General features: G+C 32.7%; 1 non-coding gene across 1 annotated transcript; it reads left to right on the top strand.

Annotated features, from left to right (window-relative positions):
• The first annotated feature begins 4,896 nt into the window (after positions 1-4,896).
• Positions 4,897-4,969, top strand: TRNAA-AGC. The gene has a single exon. It is a non-coding gene; the product is annotated as a tRNA-Ala (tRNA).
• The last annotated feature ends 379 nt before the right edge of the window (positions 4,970-5,348 follow it).

Genomic DNA, 5,348 nt, shown 5'->3' with positions numbered 1-5,348 from the left:
GCTCCAAGCCAAACTCACGTAACTAGTCAGAAGATGCGGCCCACAATTGAAAGGAAGACAAGTGTCACAATCGCACTATTGCAGTAGTGAGACAATAATTATGTGACATTTGTTCTAATCTAGTGAACAAGTCAACCATGCAAAATTCAGACTGAACGAACAATAGAAGTGTATGCTCAAATCACGTTTAGAAGAAATATTTTAGAAAACGTGAGCGAGGAAAGACGTTAAAAACAATTTCAAATAGAGCAATGTTATAAGCTAAAAGTGAATAAACAACAACTGGTCACGTTCTCCTGTAGTACATTTTGGGATATTTTAGTTCTGATGGGTGTAGATATGATTTTGAGGACTAATCATACACACCGTAGGGTTAATCTGGTTGACGCTGTCTAGAAACATGACGTTCAACATCATCAAAGAGAAGACGACATCGGGCCTATTAAAGGTGTTGTCAAATATGTTCGAAAATACGTCGGCTATGAACAAGGTGTATTTGATGCATAGCTTGTTCAATCTACCAATGTCGATTTGTTGCAAATCATATAAATTAGTTCAACATGATTGTAAGTCAATTGAGTTGGGTGAAAATTATGTTAAAAAATGAAATTAAAGCATTGATTTTTATGTAATCTTTACTCGAGTCATGGTATACTGTTTTGCTGCAATCAACATTTCACGAGGATCTAATAAATTGAAATTTAATGAAATTCAAGATGTCAGCGAAAGCCCAAACGAGAAATTGGAGATTCATCAGACAATGCTCTCATTGTTGATTGAAGGGGAAGAAGTAAATCAAAGAGCCCAAACAAACATGGGCGATCAAAATTAAGAAACCGTGAAAAATCTCCAAACAAACAAAACTAAAAGAGTTGAAATTGTGGAGAAAAATAACACTTTCGTACAGATTGTACAAAATTAAAGAAAAGAAAAATCACAAATTTGAAGATAACAATAATTCCATATATTCAGCCGAAGATACTGAGAATACTTTAATCCTTAGCGTGAATAGCCCAATTGAATTTTGGATTTTAGATTCAGTTGCATCGTTTCATTCGTCTCCAAGTAAGGAATTTTTTCAAAATTTCAAATAAGGAAATGTTAGGAAGGTGTATATTGCCGACAACAAAACGTTGGAGATTGAAGGGAAGAGAGATGTCTACATATAAACTCTAACAGGAAATGAGTGAGTGGACATTTTAGAATGTCAGAAATATTTCTGATCTCTATTGGTCAGTTGGATAGCACAGGTTATGCAGCCGAGTTTGGAAAGAGTTTGGGAAAGATTGTGAAGGGTGTCATGGTGGTAGCATGACCTAAAATATGGAACCCTATACACCAACTAGAGTGTATAAAAAAGGTTGTTGTTGCTAAGAGTGTTTCCAATTCAAGTAACAGCAACAACAACCAAGTTTTTACACCCAACAGCAGTGTCAATAGACTTGCACATATAAGCATTAAAGAAATGAAGATGATGGGTGCAAATGGAGTTTTAGAAGGCCTAAAATCTATTGATATGGGTATTTGTGAAAGCTGCGATATGGAAAAATATAAACGAGTTAGCTTCACAAAAGCTGCTAGAGAACCAAAGAAAGTGCGATTGGAAATGGTCCATACCGACGTTTGGGGACCATCTCTAGTTTCTTCATTTATAATATCAAAATTTCATGGATTAAATGTCTCGCACTCCAACGAAAACTCTTTTCCTCCTCATGATATCTAGACACTATAACGTTGATCCAGTATATTAATATAAAATAATGATGTAAAATTAAAATGAGATTGAGAAAATAACACCACATTAAATATAAAATTAAATTAAATTATAAGACGGTGTTGTTCAAATTTATCCAAACAAAAAAAAAATGTTTGGGATAGAATTACAAAAAAAAAATACAAAAAAACTAAAACACAAAGACAGACTAACGCTGCATAACAACCCCGTCTGTGAGTGCACAACCTTTGAAGGCTCCCTAATACGAACCCATCCAAAATAATCACACCTGTGACCGCATCTCCTGATTTTAAACTGCTAGTCTAAACATGGTTTCGTCACCAAAGCTTTAAAGTTTAATCTATCTTTACAAAAATATTTTTCTCTTAATTTATAATTAGTCATCAAAAGTAATAATTAGGTACAAATTTGGTTTAGAATTCAAAACTTTCAATTCTTGTTGTTCCTTAACCAGATTCAAATCCAGATTCTTGAACTTCTTGTACCTTTCTGCAAAATCACAAGTTAAAAAACAACAATGATGAACCTAGGTCTATTAGTCATTTCAAAGACAATTTCTTTCTCCATCTTATCGATAATAATAGTTCAACTAAATCCATATTATGCAAAGAAACAAGTTTACGACTCATAAAAATAGCTACCTAAATTATGTCCTAAAAATTTGAAAACATAAGTTATAGTTGATAATTACACAAAAATTTCCCTAAATTCATGAATTCGTGTCCAATTAGTTAATCCTAAAGATGGTAACTAGCATACAGTAATTGAAACTCCACATGAAGTAATTTAAAGTTCCCCAAAGTTTATCTCATCTGTAATGAAACATGAATTGGATTGAAGTTCATGAAATGCTTATAGACTCCAACTCTGAGTACTATTAATGCAATTATGTTTCATTGAGTTTGTCATAGATGAAACTAAGGTGCATTCAATACAACTTTATTTTCTTGTCATACGAGACAAAATGGAAAAATTAAATCAAACAAATGGATGAACTTAACCGAATCAATCCAACCCAAATTGATTTAGTTTGTTTTTTTTTTTGTCGGGTTGTTGGTTTATTTGATAACCTTTTTATATTATAACAATGCCCTCCAACTACTATGAGAAAATATATTTGAGTAAAAGCTAAAAATATTTGATGTTCAAGAAAAGGCATTTGGTTTAGTGGTGTGATTCTCATTTCGGGTGCAAGAGGTTTTCAGTTCAATTCTTGAAATGCCCCTATGTCTAAATCTTTTCTTATCAAAGGACTTCATATTTGACATCAACCTAACTTCATATTCGACATTTTATACTTACCATCACACTCTTAGTACTCATAGTCTTTCTTAACATCCCATCCCAAGGCTTTATTCTCCAAGACACATCATTTTATGCTTACCATCATGCTCTTAATACTCATAGTCTTTCTTAACATCCCATCCCAAGGCTTTATTCTCCAAGACACATCATTTTATACTTACCATCATGCTCTTAATACTCATAGTCTTTCTTAACATCCCATCCCAAGGCTTTATTCTCCCAGACACATTCTGCATCTAAGGACTTCATGTGTTTCCTACAATAAAACAAAATACGACCTTAATACCTAGGCCTAAGGCTTCATACATACATTTCAAGTGGTAAAACAAGGGCATTTGGTCTAGTGGTATGATTCCTGCTTTGGGTGTGAGAGGTCTCGAGTTTGATTCTCAAAATGCCCCTTTAAGAGATTGTGGTACGAATTGTGGGGATGTAGCTTAGATAGTAGAGCGCTCACTTCTGATGTTGAAAGTTATGGGGTTGATACCTTGCATCTCCAAAATGAATCAATCACTAAATATATTATTTCTTTTCAATTTTTTCTTATTTACGACATAATGAGCCGGAATAGTTTTTCATGTCACTATTTTGAAAATTACTTCTTTTCAATTTTTCCTTATTCATGACATGTTGAGTAGCGATATTTCTTCATTTGAACTATTATTGATGATGGAAAATTTAGGGTTTTGTGATGCAAGAATTGTAGGGATGTAGCTTTGCTTAGCATGCGAGAGGTACGGCTTAGCATACGAGAGGTATGGGGATCGATACCTCGCATCTCTAAAAGAAACTATTTTATTATTAATATTTTATTTCTATTCAATATTTCCTTATTTATGACATAATATGCCGATATACTTTTTCATTTTCACAATTATTGATGAAGGGGCATTTAGGGTGTTCATTTCCCATGTGGAAAGTTACCTTGCATCTTCAATTGAATCGATTACAAAATATTATTTCTTTTCAATTTTTTCTTATCTTTTCAATTTTTCTTATTTAGGACATAATGAGCTGGGATAGTTTTTCATTTTCACTGTTACTGATGACGAGATGCTTAGGACTTTATGATATAAGAATTGTGGGGATATAGCTTAGATGGTAGAGCGCTTGCTTTGCATGTAAGTGGAGATCGATACCCTGCATTTCTAGATTTTCTTCATTTTCACTATTATTGATGATGAGAAATTTAGGGTTTTATGATGTAATATTTTATTTCTATTCGCTCATTTAGCATGCGAGAGGTACGGGGATTGGATCGATACCCCATATCTCCAAAAGAAACTATTCTCTATTACTATTTTATTTCTATTCAATTTTTTCTTATTTATGACATAATGAGTAGCGATATTTTTTAATTTTCACTATTATTCATGACGAGACGTTTATGTTTTTGTGACGTAAAAATTGTGAAGATGTAGCTTAGACAGTAGAGCGCTCTCTTTGCATGCGAGTTGTACGAAGATTGATAACCTGCATCTCCAAAAGAAAGTATTGAATTTGTTATAATATTTTTTCATTTTCACAATTATCGATGCCCCGCATCACCAAAACAAACTATTTGTTATTAATATTTTGATATTTTTTTATTTTTACTATTATTGATGATGGGACATTTAGGGTTTTAGGATGTAAGAATCATGGGAATGTAGCTCAAATGGTAGAGCACTCGCTTTGCATGTGAGAGGTATGGGGATTGATCAACCTTGCATCTCCAAAAATAAGACTAACTTTTATTAAATAATATTGTTTCTTTTCAATTTTTTCCTTATTCATGACCTGTTGTGCAGCAATATTTCTTCATTTTCACTATTATTGATGATGAAAAATTTAGAGTTTTGTGATGCAAAAATTGTGGGGATGTAGCTCAGATGGTAGAGCGCTCGCTTAGCATGTGAGAGGTACGGGGATTGATACCCCGCATCTCCAAAAGAAAGATTTTTTTTTTTTTTTTTAAGTATGAGTTAATTTAACATGTTATGTATAAGGTGGGTATAAGAGAAAAAGAAAACATACTTATATAAGGATTATTATATCATTATGGCTTTCCATTTTTATAGATAAAAGAGAGTAATGTCCCACAAGCACATATAGAGAGAGGACTTATTGTAAGTAAAGAAAGCAATCTAGTAGTTATACTACTACTTGTGGAGAGGGAATTTGATGACTTCCTCAAAAGATAAGAGCTTATAGGATGGCGGTAGCGTCCAATGCATATGACGGAACTTCTTCACAATTGCAATATCTTACCAATGAATAGGTAATCTTAAATTATATCTAAAAATATATAAGTTTTTTTTTTTTTTTT

Source organism: Cucurbita maxima, unplaced genomic scaffold, assembly GCF_002738345.1.
Source record: "Cucurbita maxima cultivar Rimu unplaced genomic scaffold, Cmax_1.0 Cma_Scf00042, whole genome shotgun sequence".
Lineage (NCBI taxonomy): Eukaryota > Viridiplantae > Streptophyta > Magnoliopsida > Cucurbitales > Cucurbitaceae > Cucurbita > Cucurbita maxima.
This window is presented reverse-complemented; position numbering and strand designations above follow the sequence as displayed.